The 24,772-nt window shown below is 33.3% G+C and overlaps 2 pseudogenes; one reads left to right on the forward strand and one right to left on the reverse strand.

Moving 5' to 3' along the window:
• Positions 1 to 7,775: 7,775 nt before the first annotated feature.
• On the reverse strand, positions 7,776 to 7,894 carry LOC118607461 (annotated as a pseudogene).
• Positions 7,895 to 24,413: 16,519 nt separating this feature from the next.
• Positions 24,414 to 24,532, forward strand: LOC118607060 (annotated as a pseudogene).
• The last annotated feature ends 240 nt before the right edge of the window (positions 24,533 to 24,772 follow it).

Raw genomic sequence — 24,772 nt, forward strand, 5'->3', positions numbered from 1 at the left:
GTCTTTTTGTAAGAAGATGTTCTACTTGAATCTGTTTTGTCACCTGGTGTATAATTCTTTGACATCATAGTTTATACTAATTCCAATTTGGATCGGCTACTTATTTTCGATTTGCTTACATTAACAAATCAATTCATACCTCCCTTTTAACTTGGCAATCTTTCCTTCTGGTTCTGATTTTAAAAGGTTCATACAATTTTCTTCAGTCATACATTTCAAAATACATTTCATGGTAGATTGTTTTCAAGATGGCTACAAAAATTCCCTTTGCGATCTTTTACAGTGTGACTTTGCCACATTTTCATTAAGAAGTTGAGTCAACCCAATCTTCTTTTTAATGTAGAATGGTCTAACTTACTTTGGCTAATTGAATATAGCAGAAGTAAAGTCATACTTTCTGGGCCTAGGCCATATGATGACTTGTAGCTTCTTTATTTGATCTCTTGGAATGCTACACTGAGAATGTTGTGTAAGGAAACTGGCTAGCCTACAAGATAATATTAGGTACATGGAGGAGAACCAAGCCTCACTAATTGATGACCAGCAACAATTGCCAGACAGGTGACAACAACAGAAACTTTCCAGCACAGATTATCCTCTGATAAATGCAGGCAAAACAGGAGAGGAATCATCCAACTAATCCTCAGAATCATAAGAAATAATAAATTTTTATTATCTTAAGTCGCTAATTTTAATGGTTTATTATGCAGCTGCTGATATCTGAAACAGAAATATTAAACACAAATATCACACAAACCTAAAAGAAGCAATGACAGTTGTGAAACTAATGGAGTTACATATGTATTTATATATGAAGATTTAGTGGGGTGTTAAGGAATAAAGAAGTTTAGGGAAATAAAATATTTTAATATTATTTTTATTAATATAGATTAAATTTTATTTATTTAAAATTTGACTCAAAAACAGAAAAAATTGATAAATATCAGATAATTGGATCTATTATATATTTTAAATAAATTTTCATAAATAAAAGTACAAAAGCATATCCTACTTACAGAAAACTGTACAGCTCAAGGACTTAATATATATAAAATTATTTTTAATGATGCCAATTAATCATTTGTTCTCAAGAAACCTTACAATAAATATAAACTATATTTATCCTTGTTTATACTTTTTCTAGTAAACATAGTTGATGTTGGTTTAATATATTCAATATAGTAGAGTTACTTTTCCTATAACCTTTTATATGTACTCCTGAAAATTACTGGCTATGAAAAGTCAAGTAGCAAAATTCTCTGGTTTTATGGGAGTGGGAATATAGGAACTTAATAAAAATGATAGCAATGTTTCATGTATGTTAAATCATTAAGATCTACATAAATACTACAATAAATATGTCACTTTGCCTTGAAAACCCATGAAATTTAGTTGTGGAATTGAACATCAGAAGGGATGAAGTTCTTGAACTATTATGAAGTAGTGGAAGTAGGGTTATCTGAAATTGGACTAAAAGTTGTAATACCAGATGTGGATGGGTGGAGCTCATAACACACATGGTAAACTGAAGTAGCTGGTAGGCACCTGTATTTTTGTATATTTTTGTATGCCGTTGGATTCAGCCTGTTGCAGTTTTCCATGTTCATCTCATAAGTAAAAATAAAATTTATTCCATTAAATTGTTCCCAATATATCAATTGCAATGAAACAAATTCTGTTTTCAAAACAAGTATTACAGCAGAACTGATTATATATTGAATTACTCATGTTTTGAAGCGCGAGTAATTCAATTAATTCATTTATTGAGTTGGGACAAAAATTTTCTCATTTCTTTGGAGTTTGTAACATTTTGAACTATTATTTTCAATGTTGAGCTTCAGAATCTGCATTTAAGAAGCCTTGATTATAAGTCCAATATGTATCTCTTCTTTAATGGAAAGTTACTAAAAGACAACTGTCCTGCTATTTCAGACTGTTTCAGATTATATAATTTTCATTTTTCTTCTAGAAAGCAAATCTTAGAAATGGACAATACAACCAAATATATATTTAATAAGAGGTTATTGTTGGAACTCATGGTCTAGTGCCCTATCACTCCTTGTGCAAATAAGAACCACAGAATCCTAAAGGGTTCCTTGGCTACCTGCTTTAGTGTATTTATCTCCAAGTAGCAACCTTAATTATTGTGTCAAGCTTCTTATTCTCTGAATAGCAGATCTGAGGTGTTTGAAACTTAGTATATAAAATGAAGAGAATCCTCCGGGCTGGAAATTGGCCGGTGTCCATTCTTCACTATCAAATGGGTGGAGAGAGGCAATTAAAGGAGGTCTTGATCATTTACTGCATCCACTTTGTAGTTATCCACTATTCTTTAAAAGGTAAAAGGTGAACAGTAAGCCAATTATTTTCATCAATTTATTTGAACAAATAGGTAAATGTTGTTAAACGTAACAGATCTTATGGAACTCATTTTCTTTTCTTCACAATTGTCACTTCTTAACAGAATTTAAAGGTAGATTAGGAATATATACTGTCAACACCCTTCATTGTTCACAATGACTAAATTCAGAAAACACTGAAGTTCTTCACGATAGGTGCCTTGGAATTCCAGTTTGTTCTGTAATATGGCTATAAAAAAGCAAAAAGACATCAAATATCAATATTCTGTATACATTTTATAATTGTTTTAGTTAAAGATCATGGGTAAACATTGTAAGGCTTTGGCACTTTTATAGTTTTTTTCTTTTTTCACACAGTAATCTAGCTTAAACAGCTGTAAATTTGATATTTATCATTTACTCAAATATTATGTATTAAACTCCCCAAAATAGAAAATTTAAATTGCATCAAATCCAGTATTGCTTTCCTATATAGGTTAGATGGAGTTTCAAATAGTTAGCTGTTATAGATTGAATACTTATGTTTCCCCAAAATTCATAACAGCCATGTACAGGATCTCTGGGAACATTGCAGACAACAAATAAACAAGTACACTCCAGCTGCTCCGCACTGATGTGCAGGTGGAAGGGCACTTGCTGGTGGCGGCCCACCTTCTCCCACTCCTACTTGGCGCCTGCAGCTGTGCAGTAGCAGACACTGGCTAGGAAATTCTTTGGCCTGGCCACCTGAACAGATGTCCAGCAGGGCATTGCAAGTATTCTTCAGTCCATCCTGTCTCACCTTTAATGTTCTCAGAGAAACCTTCTCTCATCCAATAGTCTTTCCATTTGGGGAACTTTTCCTTTAGAAGCATATATGATACCAAACATAAGGAAGCAACAGTTAGTTCTCCTTTGTTCATCACTTTATACCTGACCCGCTAAACAGTACCTAGAATAGTAATTATTTGTTGAATTAATAGAATGGGGTCACTAATAATAGAATGGACTACTAGAAAGGCACATCTAGATTTCTCAGTGATATCAGTCATTCTATGATGCATGCTAGGATGGTTACTTGCTATGAACTGAATTGTGTCTGCAGAATTCATACGTAACCACCTTCCTCTTGATGTAACTATGTCAGAGGTGGGGCTTTTAAAGAGACGATCAAGGTTAAATGAGATACTAAGGGTGAAGCAGTCATCTGATACAATTATTTTTCTTATAAGAAGAGACATCAGAGAGTTTGTTCTCTCCCGCCTCCCTGCACACAAGTCGGGGAAAGTCCATGTGAGCAAACAGCAAGAAAGCAGCCGTCTATAAGCCAGGAACAGAATTCTCACCAGAACTCAACCATGCTGGCACCCTGATCTCAGACTTCAAGTCTTCAGAACTGTGAGAAAACAAGTTTCTGTTGTTAAAGCCACTCAGTATATGATTATTTTGTTATGGCAGCCCAAACTGATGAAGACATCCCCTTATGTTCATGAAAATCCTCTAGGCTTTAGTAGATAGTATTTTGAAGGTTATACTGGACCACTGATTTGAAGAGATTTTTATCTTTAGGAAAGTAGGTTAAGCCTCCTCACCTATCAAATGATTTATAGAAGGATCATAAAGAAAATTAACACAAAATTCACAAGGTACTGTTGTAATGAATATAAAAGAGCTTAAAGCTTAATGAGCTGCATTCTACAGTCATAAGAACTAGGTAAAGCCATTGATTTAATGGGAGATGTTAGTTCATAACCATCTAGTTACATTTTTTCCTCAAAATTAAAAATGAAGTCATTATGCAGTTTTTTCTCATTTTAGTTACAGAATAATGTTGAATCTTAAAACTTACATTTGTCAGCTATGAATATTTTTTAAAAGGTAGTCAGAATAGAAAATGTCAGATGCAATATTTTGTAGTTTTAACTTAGGTAATCTAAATGTACATAATACTTTGTATGGAATTTTGTTTTTGAATAATTTTCCAAATTTAAAGTGAATCAACATGTCCAGTGTTTAAATTCTAATGATTTCAGGAAGTTCTGATTAATGCTGTTACTTTGTGTTATTCCTCACTTTCTTAAGCACACCCAAATAATGAAAAGGAATTATAAGTAATGTTATACATAAAAACATAAAAACACACAATTAATAAAATTAAATACTTTCTCAGTTACTTGTTTCTTAAGGTACATTTATAATAAAAGTTCAAGAAGGCTGGAATGTGTTATGTTGTATGTGTACAGGTGGTTTATTATAGTAATATGTTCATCTTTAAGCACATTAAATGATTTTAGTTTTGGTCAAGTGATATATTAACTGCAAAACTCAAAGATGATGTTATTAAACGATTACAACCTAGAAAAAGGTTTAGAGTGCTATATACAGTAATGATATATAATTTGTTCTGGGTCTCCTACCCTCAGTTAATTACTGAACACATTGAAAAGTTAACTGAGCAATGAAAGGGTTTTTTTCTGTTTTGTTTTGTTTCGCCAACATATTGCAGAATCATTGTACTAACATGGTTGCCCTAATCCATTATTTTAACCAAATACAGATAACAGTTCAACAATGTAAGAGGAGCACATTCTACCTAAAAAGAAAGAAAAAGAAAGAACAAATATACCTTGAAAGGATAAGATGTCAAATGCTAGGGAAGGAACCATCTCACTGCTGTTACACCTACTTGTGCTTGTTGCCTAATTGATTAGAAAATTCAGATCTAATGAAAACTCAATAAACACACAATGAACCTAAAAAGACTTTGCACTGCAGTTTAATATAGTAGAAAACTCTATTTTTCAAAAAATGACATGATGCTAGAAGCAATTTTCACTATTTGAATTATTTTCCCAACTGTGTAGTGCCTCACTGATTGTAAAAATACATATTCAGAGCCCCATAAAGAGCACTCCTCTCATTTACCCTTTTTCATTTCTTCTGCTGTTTGCTTTCTACCACTTCATATATATGACACAGACAAATAGAGATAGAGAGAGAAATAGAGATAGAAATATATCTTTTTTATTCAGCAGTGCTTAGATTTCTTTCCCCTGCTATCAGATGCCTCCCTTACACACCTCAGATTACCTTTTAGTCTTTATTACTTACAATTTTCCTGCATATATCTCTTCTTCATTCTGTCCTCTGGCTGAGGTCCTTAAAGGACTTGTGAAGAAAACTATTTAAATATGCATTGCTGGAGTAAGGATGCTTACTACCTAAGGCTACCTTCATGTCGGGTTGACTTATACCATACAGAAGGTGTTAAAAAGCAGCTGGATAAATTAGAGTTTTTCATTTACAATAATTTTTTCTATATTTTTTTCTGATTTAGCTTTATATCCATATTGATTTTTCTCTTTACTTCAAGAATTTTCTTTATCTAGCGCTTGTTATGGCCTCTACTATCATCATGTTGCCTACTTGTCTACATGCCCTAGCCTTTACATCAGTGGCCCCCAAAATTTCAAATTAATATACTTAACATTTCCCTGTTGCACCTGTTAACATTCTGATTCTAGACACATTCCTAGCAATAACTCCTATATACTCAGTCTGTACTGACTATTGCTTAACAATTTTATTTCAATTAAGTCAACTTGGTTCTTTGAATTAGGAATAAAGAGGGATCCTCTGAACATTATCTAATCTCAGGGGAAGATGTGCTTATGTGAAAGACAAAAATGACATTCATACACACTATATATTTTATATCATTGAATCCAAATAAATGTATGCAATTATATACCCTTAATAAACACATTTTCTTAAGAAATATTAAATACATAGAAACTGAAATTGTGTCTCTGAATGGATGAAAAAATAAATCTAATCTGAAATAATGATCTCATAAGATATAATATATGATTTAAAAAAATGGGAGAAGGCTATTTCTATACCACAAGTTTTCTCAATATCCGAGTAGATTTATAGCATTTTCCAACAATAAAAATATTGAATATTATTTAAATACCAGAAATAAATGTAGACTAGCCAGACGAAATCAGTAGTATAAAGCTGTTGAGATATACTTATACACTTGGATAAAATATCTGCATCTTCTTTTCATGTCATAAATGAGAATGAACTTTTATAAAGAATATTTTTCCATATGAAGTTCAGTTAGTCTTTTTTTTTTTTTTTTGCACAGCCTCCTATTGCTCCATTACAGCTCTTACAATGTCCATTTAATTTGATGAACTAGTTTTTGTTCAATGCAAAATAGCTAAAATGCCTAATTCTCTTAATGTGCTATGAATTTATGGAAACTTCTAAAGAAATAATGAATGAAGCCAGGGATATTCGGGTAGAGAAAAAAAATGACAGTCTTTTAAATTCTATTATTTATGAAGAGGAATTCTCTTTGTCATTTAAAAGAAATAATATTAGAAAATTATAATGTATAAAATAAGAGTTCTAGAAGGTATTCATTCAATTATTTTTCAAATATTAAGCACTCACTATGAGTTAGCCACTGAAGGAGGCACTAAGGATGCAAAAATGACTAAGATACAGTTCTATTTCTCATAGAATTCAAGTGGGTTAGAATGAACAGAAAAGTGAAAAGGGAGTTAAATAAGTAGATATAAGATAAATATAGGTAGATGTAGGTAGATAGTTGGTAGAGAGATAGATTAGATGATAAATGATAGATAGATGATAGATAGATAGATAGATAGATAGATGATAGATAGATCATGGAAGTAAATACATATTTGTTGTCAAAAGAAGTTGAAGGGGCTCCTCCATTCAGACAGAGAACAAGCTCAGAAAGGCTTTTTCAAATGATACTTGAGCTAAATTTTGAAGGATAAATAGGGACCACATGAGGACCATGCACTTGAGTGTGAGGCAAGTACAATTATAGTGAAATGTGAAAAGCATGAAGCATTGATAAGCAAGTAGTTTAACATGGCTAGCATATAGAGTATAAAAGGCAGTAAAATAATTCTTTGTTTTTATCCTGTTTCTGACCTTGAAAAAAATACTTGGCTTTATTCGTCATACTCATATCCTTCTCTGGAAAATTATGAGGATAAATAAACTCTTTAAACTTGCAGCTCCAATTTTTCATGACCTTATTAATTTCAAATATATGCTAAAATTTCTACCACAGGCATAAACTGTTCACTTTATTCTTATAAAAATACATTCTATATTTAATATATAATTATATATAAATTTAGATAAAATACATCTATTAATTGTGTACTAATCATATTTAAAATATGTTAAATGTATAATTAAGACATTGTTTATGTGTGTGCATATCAATCATAGGCTAATCCTAGGCGGAATTTTAAGATCTGTTATACTATTCTTATTTTTTCTTTTTCTTTTTTCTTTTTTCTTTATAAGGTGAGGCGACCCTTGGTTGACCTCACAGATTGCAAGGACCTTGTCCGTTTACGATCCCTTATTTTTTATTTTTTACGCCTACAGCACCTGGTCTTCCTAAGTGTTCTCTCATCCAAGTACTAACCAGGCCCAATACTACTTAGCTTCTGAGATCAGATGGAATCGGGCTTGTTCAGGGTGGCATGGCCATAGACTCAACCTTACTTTTTCTTATGCCTTTTATTATTTTTTCTCTTACTAATCAGAACTTGATGTTTTCCAGGTGCCACGCTCACAAAACTTCACTTTGATGTGCCACTTATAATATTATCCTCAAACTGGACCTAACTTCCCCTCTACCATAACATATATAGCCCAATCTAAGTCACTACTAAATTAGTGACTAATTCTTATCAACTAAATATAGCAATTATATTGATGAGGATTCTCTGTCAAATGACTTAACAAGGGATTTCTGGAACAAACAATTTATTCAAACGAGCTCTAGTGATAGTGGTAGAAAACACTTGACATGTCACTCTTTTCATGGATTTCCTCTTAGATTCCATAGAAATATCCATCTATCTAACTAAACAGAAAGTAAGTCCTAATGTTAGTTACATTTAGATGACGCAGAAAGTGTGAGGAATAGGGATTGGAGGAAGGCGGTCAAAAGTCGAAAGCCACCAGTTATAAGATAAATAAGCACTAGAGATGTGATGTACAATGTGATGACTGTAGCTAACACTGCTGTATAATATGTATGGGAAAGTTATTAAGGGAATAAGTCCCAGGACTTATCACAAGAATTTTTTCTTTTTATCATATGCATGTAAGGTGATGGACATTAGCTTAACTTACAGAAGTACTCTTTTCACAATACAAGATTACCTTGTTTTATTGTGCCGTCCTTTATTGCATTTTCAAGACTTTGTATCAACAATAAAAGATTATGACTTACTTTATTTAGTACGATACTTGCTTCGTTGCAGTGTTCCGGAACTGAGCCTGCAATATCTTCGAGGTAGGCCTATATATGTAAATCAAATCATCATGCTCTACACCTTGAACTTAAACAGTGATGTATGTCAGTTACTTCTCAAACTGGGGAAAGAAGAAAAATGACAAAAGAAAGAAAGATCTGCAGAAGTCAGATCATCAGAATATCGAGATTGTGTTTTATCTCTAAATTTTAGTTCTGTTACCTAAAAATAGTTAATTTACCTTTTATATCTTTGGTTTCCTCATCTATTAAAGTGGAAATTTCAAAACAAACTGTAGATTTATTGTTCAAAGTACATGAGAAAATGCATTGAAAGCACTATATAAAATCTATAGTCCTATACAAATGAGTTATTGTAATATTTGATAATAAATTACAGCATATATAAAAATTTAAGAACATTATGTAAGGGGAGATATATAAGCAGAGAGACTATTTTATCTTATGATTGGACAAAGATGTCATCTTAGAAAAAGTGTACTTCGAATGATGAACAGGTATAACCTCCTTGAGGGCAGTAGAATTTTGCCAAGGCCTGTCCTAGGGACAGCCTATGTGAGAAGAGGTGATTCCAGATGGATGCTAAGGAGAGAAAAAAACAGCTTCTACTGAGAAACATGAGCACACAGGGCCAAGAGGAGATGCAGAGGGTTGGGATGACACAGAGAGGCTAGATTGTGTACTTGAAGATTGTGTGGAACAAATTGTACAAGGAGATTATCTAAAAGAAATATAGTGATGGGATTTTTAAAAGAGTTGCCTGAATTTATGACCTACTAGTATATTATTATTTGCCAGAATGTAAACTGAAATTACTATTAGTAATTTTATGAAAGTTAAATTTTGATACTTTATATTCTATCGCACAATTATTTTGTTGTGATACATATGTTTATTTTTTAACTGTTATAAATACAGGGTTTGGTCATTGTGATATAGACAACTTAGTGGTTTTAGTCAGAAGAAATAAACCAATCTTTGCAAATTAAAAAAAAAAATCCCTAGGGCATTTGAAAACTAAATAGCAATTGTTCACTGTGTAAGAAGAAAGTACAAGAGCTGTGTGTGTGTGTGTGTGTGTGTGTGTGTGTGTGTGTGTGTGTTTTAAAAGCAGCAGAATAAAAGCAGCCTAAGAAAAAAATAAGGGTTTCTGACCTGGCATATAAAGAGCTTGGAAGTTGTCATTCTATCTTAGGTAAAATGAACAAACTGAAAATTCAACAGCCCTTAGATCCATCAAAGAAGTGAAGTCACAGAAAAAAAACACTGCCCCCCCCTCCCCCAAAGTGAACAGATAATCAAATACAGAGAATTTCAACCTACTAGAGCAGAAACCCGTGAGCAGAAACCTCCATGGGAACTAGTGCTGGGGCAAGAACCTTGAACAGCGCTTGACAAATTGCTGAAGTCTTCATGTAGATAAATTAAAGAATTAAAGATTCCAGGGGACTCAGTCATAGGGGTTCCCGCCCACTTTTATTTACCTCCAGGACTCCTACAAAGTTCTCACAGTGACTATCAAAGAAAAATTCACTCATGTTTTTAACGGGGAGGGAGGAAAGAACCATTATGAAATATGCCAGAGCATTCTGTTCTTAACAAGACCTGCTCTCAAGAGAAACTGTTTTACCAGAGCACACACTATTAAGATTTTTTCAGAATCTAACTGACTTGGGAGAAGGGAAATGCCCGAATTTACCTTGCTGTAGCCTTCTGTGTGTGGGAAAGAAACTACCTAACTCTAGCTCACTCTGGCTATGGCTTTGTACCTAGCCATGAAGATTTACGAGAGCCAAGGCTATGTGGAGAGGCCAGGTGGAAGTGTTTTGACTGATAACCCCTCGTTTAAATTCCCAGGCAACAGCCACTACCAGTCACCAGTCATGTGACTCACTTCATATACCTAAGTGCCATTTTGGAGAAATGGAAGGGATGGAGTTCTGAAAAATTGACTACATATTCAGTTATCTAAAAGAATTATTTATAGTGAATGAAGACTATTTCAATCAAAAGATATTTAAAATGGCAGGGGCATATTTCTCCAAAATAGAGCTCTGTGATATCTCACAAAAGAGATAAACTGAACTTTGGAGAAAAGTTTCTTTTTTGGTATATATCTGAGTTCATTTCAGTAGAGCTACAATTCTACTGCAATTTTTGAATCCATACCTTTTTCAATGAAGATTCGTAAATGTATTTTGCAAAAATATGACTATACCTTATGATAGTCAAGATTTTATGGTTAATTAAATCATTACTCTTTTGTAATTATGCAACATAAAAATTAAAGTATGGCTTTAGATAAATACATATGCTCCATATTACATAAATAAGAACTCAAAGGTTAAGGACATTTACTGATCTGAGGACTATAAACAGTATATTAAGAACTGCATATTCTCATGGAAACAAATAATCACTATCTCTTCTAATGACATGTGGGAAATATCCAGAAGAATATAATAGCCCATAAAACACAGAAACCTCAGAAATAAAAACCATTGAAAAGGGCTTCTTGTGAATTCCTAAATAGTTTCAAAGTTCTTTGATGGAAGAAAAAAGAAGAAAAAAGAATCGATCTCCTATTTCTTGTGTAAGATAAAATACTAATTTCCTGTTCAGTTGGAAATATAAAGATTGCCATCTATACAGTCTCTCTCTTTTTAAATATCTTTCTCCCTTTTGCTCCTGCCTTTTACCTAATTTGTGGACCACGATTGTCTTCTTCTATTACTGTTTTAAGCTTGTTTTTAAACAGGGCAAAGTATATAGTTTAACTATAATAACTTGTGTACTAATAATCTTATATTACTTTCACTTAAGAAATTCTAAACTCCTAATGCTTTCCATTAATAATAAAATTAATAAGATGATGATGAGTTTCAAGAATAGCTAAACAATTGCATCTTATTGTTTAAAGAAGAAAGTAAGTGTATAAGGAAGGAGGAAACTTGACTTGCTTTAAAATGGACACTCAGATTTTAGATTGTGAGAAAAAGAAAAGTATTATGCTGAAGCGAACAGAGTTTCATTGGCCTCCAAATCTCTGAGTACCCCTCTGTGTGCTTGAGATACTTCAGCTTCTCTGTACTTATTCTTCTTACTTCCCTGTGTATGTGCACCTTTCATTAACTTGAGGAATGCTACAAGGATGATTTTTTTTTTTTTTACCATTATATAGTCCTTAGGATGCATTGCATTTCGTAATCTCTAAATTCAGACTGTAAAGAAGAAAAGAACAATCAAGAAAACTGCTGAACTTAAAAAAAAAAAAAGCTAATTAGCAAACAGTTGTAAATGGGTTTATTTACTTCAGGACCCATGATTTCTTCCTGTTGTTCTTTAGTTTCTTTACACTGATTTCTACATCCATCATATTTCATTTCTCTGAAATCAGCTTATGCACTTAATGGTCCAGGCTGGGCAATCAATGTTGATTGAAATCAACTTCAAATTGATGCAAAAGGTCCTCTGCTGCTCCAGAAAACAGCTGTGTAAATCTCAGAGAAAGATAACTGTCAGCTTTTTCCTTAATTACATATTTCCACATTTTCTTAAGCTTACTGCTGTTATAATGACCCAGTACACACTTGTAGCTTGAAAAGGAATCACTGGGTAAATACCAAAGGTTATATCTTCAAATCCTACCACTCTGACTTGATGTTTGACAAAAGAATTTATCTCTGGCTGGTTAGCCTCTTAGAAATGACTTGATTTCTTGAAAACAAAGGACAGGGTGCATATCATTGTGGTACTTATTGAGAATATGCTGTTTCCAGGGATAACTCAGTGGAGACAATGTTTTTTGTCTTGCTGTGGAAGAGGGCCATATCCTCAAAATCTTCCAACTTTACATGCCTCTATTTTCAACTCGATGTTGATTTGACAGAAAGAAGGTTCATAGTGCTGAGAGACAAGATTGTTTTATTTCTCTCGCAATAGGGTACCTACGTTTGGCTTTCAGAGTGGAAACTAGGGAAGCTGCATTATAACCCTTTCACTTTGTTGCCCTGGGTGAATATAAATCATCATCTATTTCTGTGAGAGAGCTTCTGCATTGTTTCTCCTCCTCTCCTAGCCTTAGCCTGCATGAAATTCCTCACTTTTGTTATAAAAAAAGTGACAAAAACTCTAAATAAAATATAACAGTTATTTGTCTGTATAGTTTTAGTTCAACTTCATAAAGCATTGTTTTGGCTTTATGTAGTATATTTTTGAATATGTCTTGTATTTTATAGTAGTGTTAGGTTCACAGCAAAATTGAGCAGAAGGTATAGAGATTTCCTATAATATCCCCTATCCCCACATGTGCACAGGCTTTTCCACGTCAAAGTCCCCACCAGAGTGGTACACTTGTTACAATTCATCAACCTACATTAACATATCACTATCACCAAAAATCCATCGTTTACATTAGAGTTCTTTCTTTGTGTTGTATAGCCTGAGTTTTGACAAATGTCTAACAACTTGCATCCACCATTATAGTATTATGTAGAATAGTTCCACTTAAAAAAAATGTTCTATGTGCTACCCAGTTATCCCTCCCTTCTCCTAACACCTGGTAACCACAGTAAAAGTAATTCTTGTATCGCTGCAACAGTTTTGCAAGATGTCATATATTTTGAATCATACAGAAGCCTTTTTCTCAGATTATCTTCTTTCACTTAAAAATATGCATTTAAGGTTTATCCGTGTTATTTCATATACACATTCTTATTTTGTTGCTGCCACAAATTATAACTCTATACATTACTTTTACATTATCACAAATTTATAACTGTTGGTTTATGTATGTGTTTGTTAAATCATGAAGAAGATAAAAAGAAGAGTTACAAACTAAAACCACACTTTAAATTTACTGTGTAGTTACTTTTACCAGAATTCTATTTATTCACGTCGTTTCAGGTTACCGCCTTTCATCTCAGCCTGAAGGACTCTCTTTATCATTTCCTATCAGGTAAGTCTACTTGCAAAGAACTTCTTTAGCTTTTTTTTTTTTTTTTTTTTTTTTTGGTGGTGGGGGGTTAATTTCTCCTTCAATTTTGAAGGATAGTTTAGCCATATACAGAATTATTGCTTGACAGTTTTTCCCTCCTTTTCTTTCAACATTTTAAAAATACTGTTCCATTGTCTTCTGGCCTCTGTGGCTTCCAATAAATCTGCTGTTACTATTATTGAGGATTCTTTGTATGTGATGAGTTATTATTCTCATAGTGCTTTCAAGATTCTCCTCTCATCCTTGACTTCCAACATTTTGATTATAATGTGCCTCGGTATGGATTTATTTGTATTTATCCTTCTTGGAGTTCATTGAGCTTCCTCAAATAATAGATACATGTCTTCAATCAAATTTGGGATATTTTTAGTCATCTTTTCATCAAATATTCTTTCTTCCTTATTTCTCTCCTTCTGAGATTTTGGTTATGTTACTTTTGACTATCCATTCATGATTTTGATTTTTTAGTTCTGTTTCTAAGACTGAATAATTTTGATTGACCTATCTAGAAGTCACTTGTTTTTTCTTCTGTGTGCTCATATCTGCTACTGAGATCTAGTGATTTCATTTCAGTTATCAAAACTTTTAGCCCCAGGACCCTGGTTCTCTATTATAATTTATTTCTCTTTATGCTCTACTTTTTTGTATATTTTTGTCCTGATTTTCTATATATCTTTATCTAGGGTCTCCTTAGTTCTTTGAACATATTTAAGACAGTTGATTTAAAGGCTTTGTCTAGTAATTTTAATATCTGTCCTTCTTCAGGAACAGTTTCTGTTACTTTGTCCCATGAATGGGCTATACGTTCTTTATTCTTTGCACGATTCATATTTATTTTTATTTAAAATTAGACATTTGAATATTACATGGTGACTTTGGAAATCATATTCTCCTCTATTCAGTGTTTGTTTTCATTGGTTGCTATAAACTGTGACTGTATCTTTAACTAATTTTCATAAGTCATTTTTGTAAAGTCTGTATTCTTTGCCATGTGTGGTCTCCGAAATAGCTGTTCCTTTGTCCTTTGTCAGCTAGTATTTTTACAGCTTTTTTATTGGATTCCAAAAGTTGAGAGAGTGAAAGAGATAAAATGAGAGTGAGAGAGAAGTAGAGAAGAGAAGAACAAAAAAGGGGGCGAAGAGAGAGAAAATAACACACACACAAAGAGTTTGACAGAACTTAAATACCTGTAGCAAAATCGAAAGGAAGGATAAGAAAATACTCTCCCATCTTTTGCAAATTGGCTCTGTGCTGGGACACACCTTCAGCACTTAGCCAAGCCCACTAAAATTCTGCCTTAGTCTTCATTTTCTGCTTGCATTGAGTCTAGGGATCAGCTTAGGGTCTTCTCAACATTTCTATCACATGTACTATTTTCTTTCATTTCAGTTACCTGTGATCAACTGTAGTAAGAAAATTTTAAATGGAAAATTCCAGAAATAATTCATAAATTATAAATTGTTCATGATTCTGAGTAGTATGATGAAATCTTGAGCCATTCTGCTCCATGTCTTGCCTGGGAAATGAATCATCCCTTTCTTCGTCCAATGTATCCATGCTGTATATGCTACCCACTCATCAGTCACTGAGCAGCCATCACAACTATGTCGTCATCAGTTGTGGTATCGCAGTGCTTGTGTTCGAGCATTGGGTGAACTGGCGTGTCTAAATTGTCCCAGCCTGAGTGAATGTGGATATGCATGTGAGTGTTCTCAGGGACAGAAGGGCATCCAGTGCAGGGTTAGTTTCTGCCTGGTGCCCTGAGCTGCCGGGATGGGCTTCAGCCACCTGTGACTCTGAACTTAATAAAGCAGGTTGGAAAATAATGATCTGATTTGTCTTTATCAATCTTTCTTAAGTATGTATAGCTCACGTGTATTTCAATGCTTAATATTAGAAGTGTTTTGGGACTTTATTTATAAGTTTGGAGAAGTTTTTGTGACCAGAGATATACCATAGGAACATAGGAACTTAACTTTTGTTTATATCAATTAGCTTATGGTAAAATGCTTCATTTCCCTTAAAGTCAAAGTTTCCAATAGCCTATAGATGATATTAAGTGAGGACTTACTCTATGTTATATATACACACTGTTCAAGTACCTTGCTCAACTAGAACCAATTCAAATATTTCAGTAGAATTTTTTTCATAATTGTTTTATTATTTATAATTACATGAATCAAAATGCTAAATCCCGGAATATCATAACTCTAAATAAACTGTCTTCAGATAAATTAAACTTGATTATTTTGAAAAGGCAAATGTATTCACAATAGAGAGCATTTACATTGCCACAGTTAAAAACAGGATTCAGACTCAACTAAGTCTTTACAGGTGTTTGGAACTAAGGTCTGTAAACTCAGGAGTGGTGTTATGGCAAAGTTTTGCTAAGATCACCAAGAAGCAAGAAAAGCCAATATGCAAAAAGAATTTGTAGATTGAAAAGAGCCAAAAAGCAGAAAGAAAGTACATCTGATATTCTAATGATTTTCTATCTAGATTAAGTGTGTCTTGAGGAATGACTCTCCCCATCCTTGTATTCCAGGAGATAGCTCTCTGTCCATCTGGTAACTATTACGGTTTTTGTTTAAATAAGCTTCTATATGTTTCTCTAATATTTAATCAAAAGAGTTGCAATAAGATATAGTGCTTTTAAAAGTAATAAATTACGACTGGCCAGAGAAACTTTTGCTTATCTGTGCACTCTGTGATTTGACCTCCAGGTTTCTGGGGCACTCTCTTCTTTCAGGAAGATTCAGCTAGCTTGAATCATCAACTGTGAGAGAACCTCAGATTTATTTCAGATACTAAAAAAGGTTATGATCTAAAATAAAATAATAGGACAACTTGTATTTTGAGTAGCTATAGAATTGCTAATGCAGGCTCAAAGGCTATTTTTTTCCCATCTAATTCAGTAATAAAATGATGAGCCAAGGGAAAAGGAAAAGTATGGAAATACACTCTGAGTGCATATTTGCTATTACTTTTCCACTGACTTTATCTCATTAGTAAATCAAGAAGAGTATGTATTAACTCAAGGTCTAAAGGATACACTCCTGTATATACTGTTTCAATTGGAAATCTTGAGTTTTCTTTGTCATTTCATAGGGCTTCCAGATGACCAAGTAACAGGAAGAAAATGTCATGCTACTGTTTTTGATCACAGTATGAAAAGGAAACAATAAAGACAACAACAATACATAGTATTGAATTACATCTTTATAGAGTGGATAATAGAGATGATTTGAAACAGCCATTGACTTTTTCTGCACTTAGAACCTAGAGTAAATATATTATTTAATCTTGGCCTATGAATTGAAGGCATTTTTTGAGAATTATGACATCATTCATGTCCCAGGTTTCAGGTTTTAAAGCTCAGTTATTAAATTTGGCTTCAAGATAAAGCATGGTGTGGTAAATGCGAATGATTGAGAGATTGGGGATGAAAATTGGATCTCCAGTTATAGAATTGAAAAAAATCAAAATGTGGAACAATGAAAAAAAAAAATTGTGGCATCTGACAGTACCTCTAGGTAGACAGTCCCACTTAGTGAATAGGACCTTCAAATTGTGACTCCAACTGTCTCCTCCTTAATATATTTTGTAAATCTCTTTTACTTTATGTTGGCAGAATGATTGTTTGGGATTCATGTGGAATATTCAACAGAAAAACAAACAGTTACTGGAAAAGAGCAACTTTATTTTTCATTTTCTTGATGAGTCTTTTTGAGGCATGTTCAGTTTTGTTCATCAGCTGTTTATTAAATATTTAATACCTGTTTAATATAGTTTTTTTGTGTGTGACAGGAAACTATAATTGTCAAGTCCATATAAAAAACATACTAGTCTGCTATATGGAAATACATTTTTCTCAAGTGAATAAATTCTATTCTTAAAGGCATTGTGAAAAAAGAATATCTTACAGAAAATCACACTCAATGCTTTAAAGAGTATTTAAAGAAATAAAAATATCATGGGTGGAAGATTTCCCTCAAATTAATGAAATAATATATATATATATTCTATAAAAATAAGCACAAATATTTTTAATACCACTGAGGTTCATTGTATTATGCTAAAGCATAATAATAAACTCTGTATGAATATAGTACACATTTGTCACAGAAAAATGTGACAAAGCCTAAACACTGTAGATTGTTTTGAGAGAGTAATTTATTGAGATGGAAAGGCGATAGAGATGATGGAAATACGAAGACAAAAATATCTTTGTTTTAGTTTGTTTGACTCTGTGGTAGGGGGTGGGGGATACTGAATAATAGGAGAAACTATGTCTCCCAGGTATGTAGGTTTGTTCACCAACCTGGAAGCTCTCTGAGCCCCATAATATTGGGATTTTCATGGAGGCTTCATTATGTAGGTATGATTGATCATTAATTCCATTCTCTAGAGATACAGGGACCAAAAATTCCAAGTTTCTAATTATGGGTTGATCTTCCTGGTGACCAGCCCCCATCCAGGAGCCATTCAGGAGCCCACCCAGAGTCGCCTCTTTGGAATGAATCATGATTCCAGTGCTCTTATCACTTAGGAATTTATAAGGATTTCAGGAACTCTTGTCAGGTAGGGGTAGGGGTGGGGAGAAGGAAGCAAAGACATATGTATTTTTCACATATGTCATTATGCACATGTTAAAGTAATGATGGTAGTGACAAGTAATCTGATGTTTTATAGCTTATGGTAGAATGTAAGAATACCCTTAACTTGCCTAAAATATATTTAAACTTGAATTATGAACAAAATCTTATAAATTTTTTAAATTCTAACTCAAGCTCTACCTCTGTTTCCCAGACAACTTAACCCATGGAGACATTTTCCTTTGAATTCTTCAGTATTTACTGTCCTTATCGTTATTTGTTAATCAGTATATACTATCTTATGCTAGAAATGACCTTCATTGGATTTTTGTTTCATTGTCCCTACTTGCACAATGTGATGTATCACCTCTGTGTAATCACATGGTTTCATATTTATACCACACTGGTACCTTAATATTTTGCACAACAAATAGTAATCGTTTTATGAATATATAAAATAATTGATTTCCTTTTTCTTTCAACTGAAGTTTTGGCAGGATAGATGACTCCTGAAGTCCTTTTCCTTTTTAATTTTATTATAACTTCACAAGAGAGTATTTGTAGGTTTCGATAAATGTTAATTATTCTAATTTTCTAGAGAAGCAGTTAACCTTGAAATTAAACTAAATTGTACACAAACCATGAATTTTATATTGTCATATTGAATGAATAGCTTGGGATCAATTTGTGAATTTACAGATACTTCTTTATCTGGAATAGTATGTATTTAGATCATGTTAATCAGATTCTGGCCCCATAATATTAGTGCAATTTATCTTCCTAATACAACTTCCTCTACTGGTAGTTCCATGATGTGATAAACCCACTACATCAGCTTAGAAATGTTCTACCCCCTAAAAAACAAAATACGTGTCCCACATAGTAACACATAGTGCCTAGAAAATTAATTTTTAATAAACATTTTTAATGACAAGGAAGGAAAGAAGAAAGAAAAGAAAGGAAGAGGAAAGGTAACAAGGAAGGAAAGATTGAAGGCTAGATTTAAAGGAGAAAGGAAGGAAGGAAAGAAGAAAGTGTTAAAGAAGGGAATTTATTAGTGACACATGTTAAAGAAAAGGCAGATTTTATTCAGGGGAACCATCAGGATAGGTGTAGGGACCACTGTAATAGGATTTTACAGTAGGGAAGAGAGATTGCACTTAGCTCTGAATACAGAAGAGGAATTTATAGCTAAGGATCTAGGGCGGAGCTCAGGTGTTCATCGAATAGAAAATTAGTTAGGAGGAAGTATTAAGTGTAAGGGGCAGATTCTGGCTAAACAGATCCAGTAGGATTCTCACTGAAGGCAGGCCAAAATGATCAGATAGCATGTGGAGGATGGTGGAAAATGAGAAATCCAATCAGATATCAGGGATGATCAGTTATTCAGAGTGAGGAATTCTGGCTAAATTGATTTAGCAGAATTCTTGCTGAAATTGGACAATACAAAGGAAAATAGAGAAGTCCGGAATTTGAGACCTTGTTGCAAAAAAGTTCAGAACCTGAATAGAATTTGGTAAAGGATAAAATTTTTGTCACAAGAAAAAGGAAGCAAGACATATATAATCATGAAGCTTCTTTACAAATGGCATCCATGAGGTGTATAATCTTCCCAGAAGCAAAAGCTGCTTTAAAAGAAAAGTCCAAATTGAGCAATTTTAAATTTGAGGATATTTGTAGCACCACAATTTTGTGATTTTTGTTTTGCTAGCAAAAAATTCCCAATGAACTTGCACCTGCAAAATTGCAAACTGCAAAATATGTTCAGCATGTCATTCTGTGTGTACAAAGGAGCAGGTTACACATCTAAGTAATTTTAAGTTTTAAAGATATTATCATTAATATTCTAACTGTCTTGAAAGGCATAAAAATCTGACTTGGAGTTCTGGAATCTGGAAAAGTGCTGTGTGCATGTTGTTTTCTTTGATAGGCTTTCTACCAGTTATTTCTCTCAGCATATCTGTACTCCAAAATTTTTAAAAAAGATCAGAAATTAGAATTTTTTGGAGTTTTATTTTTAACCGAAATATAGTTTATTTTTCTTAACATTAAACATTTACCTCTAGTAAAAACTTCACTAAAGGCACTTCCATGAACCTGACATCTGTCTTCTATAATAGCTGAGATACTTTGGAAGGACAGAGCTATTATATTATTGATTCTTTGCCAAGTTTCTTGGAAGTATTAGCATGTAGAAGCCCTGACCTTTAGATTACAAATGGATTATATGCTCTGTTGTGTGCATTTTTATTTAACTCACTCCACTAATAGGTCACTTCTCAGGCGAACAGCACCAAAAGCGCTGTAGACATTAGTGTAACGTTTTGCCTTCCCCCAAGCCCACGGAACTGGTCTAGATGGCCAGAATATTTATAGAATATTACAGCATCCCTCTGAATTCTGACTCTATTTCTTCCTGATTTTTACTAACTAATATAATTATTTTTGCATAGCAGAGGGATAATGATAACAGATGTGCAGAATACTTTAAATACGGTAATGTCCAATATGTTTTTGCATATGTGTATTTCCTTTTCTGAATTTGTTTTCAGGTGTTCTTCCTTTCCATTGCACTGAAATGGATATTTCTATCTGTGAAATATATGATAATCATATGGTACTGTGTTATTTTATCTATTGATTCCTAGTGTAAGTGCTGTCAAAAATTAGAATAAAAATAGTGAAAACTCTGCCTTGATGAGGCACAGATGGAAATGAATTTTTATTACCAGGAAACAAGAAGACAAACTTTGCTTTTGGATCTGTATGAACATGTATAATATATAGAATTAGTAGGAAGTTTGCCTTTATTATAAATGATAGTATGCTGAATCACTGCCAGAATGGAAAATGGGAGATTTTTGTTGCTAAGTATGTCTTTGGTAAAATTTAATGATATAATCAAACAGAATTATGCTCTCATAGACAGAGACTTATGTTGCCTTCTGGTCTAATACATTTTGTAAGTTTTCAGAGATTTCTTTTAACCAACTTTTTAGGTTGATGGTTTCTTAAAAATAACTGTTAAGTAGGAGAATACGTGAAGACCATACATTTTCTGTATTGGTTTGACTTTGTGCTCACTTATCCTCCCTTGAAATAGACTAAATAGTGTGAAATAGCCTACTTGTGTGTGTATAGTATACACACACATATGTATATATATATATATATACACACACACGTATATTACAGTAAAATACATAATATATACATATGGTATATAGTATAGAATATATACTATGTATAATTCATATAGTATACTATATGATATATAGTATATAATAATAGTACACACACAAATAAGCCAAAGATGAGAGAAAAATCTTTGATGGTGTAATGCATGTGGGTAGTGTCATGAGTTGAATTATGTCCCCTCTACCTCACCTCCCAAAAATTCATGTGTTGAGATTCTAACCTCCAGTGCTCAAAGTGTGACTTTTTTTGGAGATAAGATCTTTATAGAGGTTATTAGAATGAACTTCTGGTGGGTTCCTGAAACCAGTTCTAACAAGGGTGGAGTGGGGTGGCTCTTTCCACCAATAAGCAAGTCTCTGGACACAATCTGGGTGTCCTACAATTCAACTAAATTCTGATGCTGTTTATTCAGAGAGCATCAAATATCACAGGCAAAGAGTTCAGTCCTAAGGGACTCCCTCCTCCCTACTTCCAACTCCAGTCACAAGCCCATGTTGTCACCTGTGCTTCTGACTGAATATAGAAGGGGGTTCCCACGACCCCTTCCTTGGATGCTGATCACAAGTCCAGGTTACCCATACCTATGACCGAGGGGCTATAAATCAGAGGTTTCTACGACTCCCTTCTTCCTTGGGTTCAAGTAATTTGCTATAGCGGCTCACAGAACTTAGAAAAACATTTTTCTTATTAGATCACTGGTTTATTATAAAAGGGTACAACTCGGGAACAGTTAAATGGAAGAGATGTACAGAGTGAGATATGGGAAAAGGGTTTAGAACTTTCATGCCCTTTCTGAACACTCCGCCTTCCCAAATCTCCATGTGTTCACCAATCTAGAAGCTCTCTGACCCTTTCCTTTTGGGGTTTTATGGAGGCTTCATTACATAGCCATAGTTGATTAAATCATTGGACACTGGTGACTGGATTAGATCTCCAGCTTTTCTCTCCTCGAGGTAGAAGGGTGGGACTGAAATTTCTACCCTCTAACCACATGGTTAGCTCCACTGGCAACCAGCTCCCATCCTTTGGTGAACTCCAGAAGTCACCTCATTAATATAATGAAAGACACCACTGTTGCTCTTACCACTTAGGGAGCTCCAAAGGTTTTAGGAGCTCTGTGCTAGAAATGGGACAAAGATAAACTATATATTTCTTTTGTAACTCACAATATCACAAAGCCCTAAACCCAATATGGCTGGTGTCCTTATAAGAAGGGGAAATTTGGACACTGACATGCATATGGAAAAGGCATAGGGAGAAGACAGCCATCTATAAGCCAAAGAGAGAAGCCAGGAATAGGTTCTTTCCTCACAACCTTAAAAGGAACCGGTCCTGACAACACTTTGATTTTGGAATTCTAAACTCCGGAATTGTGAGATAACAAATTTCTATTGCTTAAGCCACCCAGTCTGTGGTACTTTGTTACAATCATCTTAGGAAACAAATACAGCATCACTTGGAAATAATGCTACCTTGTAGCTGGTATCAATATATAAGAAAAAAATTACAAACTTTCCTCAAATTCTAGGAGATTATAATTCAATAATAGGTAATTTTACATACAATTATAAGAGTATTATTATCTGTTCAAAAGTTTCATTTTAAAGTTAAAATGCCGAGTGCTGTAATAATATACTCTGTGACTCATATTCCATAAGACCGAAAGTAATTCCTTGAAAAATAATTTTTTAAAATTTTCCTGTGTTTTTAGTTATTTCTTTACAAATAGATTTTCTACTAGCCCATTTCATTTCAAGTAAGAATAGAATTTTTTATATTAATTATATTTCTTTAAAAAACATTTTAGGGTTTACTTTAATTTCTTTTGTGTTGAACAACTTTGGAAAATCATTTTCTCAAATTTCTACTGTTATTTATGCTGGCAATGAAAACAAAGTCAATTTAATGGAACATAATATTAGATATAAAATGCTAAGAATTTTTCTAGGTACAGATGAAAATAAATAATTTTAAATTATGCATTATTCACCATATGTGAGTTCAAATTTACGTGAGGGAAGACTGAACTTCTTAGGTAGACCCTGTAAATTAGACATAGCCATTACCAAAGACCTTTCTGGAGGTCTTTTTGGCAGGACTACAATGTAATATCATTATCAGGTGTGCAGGGTACTGAACGCTTAGTGAGCTTACTGACCTGCTGTCCAGACTGAAATAAAACTCTAAGTCTCCATTTTTATCTATTTGTTTTTAATTTAAACAATAAGAATGTTTTTCTCAGGTATGTTGAGAGAACAAGTTACTTTTTTATACACTCATGTTTTGTTCACCATTAAGAACTGTTGAATAAAGGCAAAGTATTATTATCATTATTACATTAATATGATTTTGATATAAATCAGACTGTCTAATAGAACTTTCTGCATTGATAGAAATACTCTTTTCTGTGTTTTCCAGTATGGTGACCATTAGCAATATGTAGCTATTGAGCAATCGAAATGTGAGTAGTATCACAAAGGAACTGAATTAAACCCACACATATGGAGTTCATTGATGTTTGAAGAGAGAGCCAGAAATATTCAATGGGGAAAGAACAGTCCTTTTAATAAATGATATTAAGAAAACTGGGTAATCACATACAGAATTAAATTGGACTCCCATCTTACCTTACTCAAATTTTAAAGCAAAATGGGTGAAAGACTTAAATATAAGATCTGAAATTTTAAACTGCTAGATAAAAAACATAGGAGAAAGTCTTCTTAACATTGGTCTTGGCAATAATTTTTTTGGATATGACACCAAAAGCACATGCAACAAAAGCAAACTAAGAAGCTTCTGCAAAAAGGCACAGTCAGCAAAGGAAAATGCAACCTACTAAATAGGAGAAAATATTTGCAAACCGTGTATCTGGTGAGGGTTAAAAATCAATACATACAACTCAATAGCAAAAAAAAAAAAATCTATCAAAAATGGGCAAAGGTTTCTATGGCCTTGCTACACTGAACAAGTCTGATCCTGTCTGATCTCAGAAGATAAGCAGGGTCGGGCCTGATTAATACTTGAATAGGAGACCACCTAGGAAGACCAGGTGCTATAGGCATAAAAAAAATAAAAATAAAAAAAAATAAGAGATTGCAAGCTGACAAGGTCCTTGCAATCTGCGAGGTCAACCAAGGGTTGCTTTACCTAAAAAAATAAAAAATAAAGATAAATAAATAAATGGGCAAAGGACCCGAATAGACATTTTTCTAAAGAAGACATACAAATGGCCAATAGGTACATTAAAAAATAGATGCTCAACATCACTATTCATCAGGGAAATACCAATCAAAACCACAAT

This window comes from Rousettus aegyptiacus, unplaced genomic scaffold (assembly GCF_014176215.1).
Source record: "Rousettus aegyptiacus isolate mRouAeg1 unplaced genomic scaffold, mRouAeg1.p scaffold_m13_p_8, whole genome shotgun sequence".
NCBI lineage: Eukaryota > Metazoa > Chordata > Mammalia > Chiroptera > Pteropodidae > Rousettus > Rousettus aegyptiacus.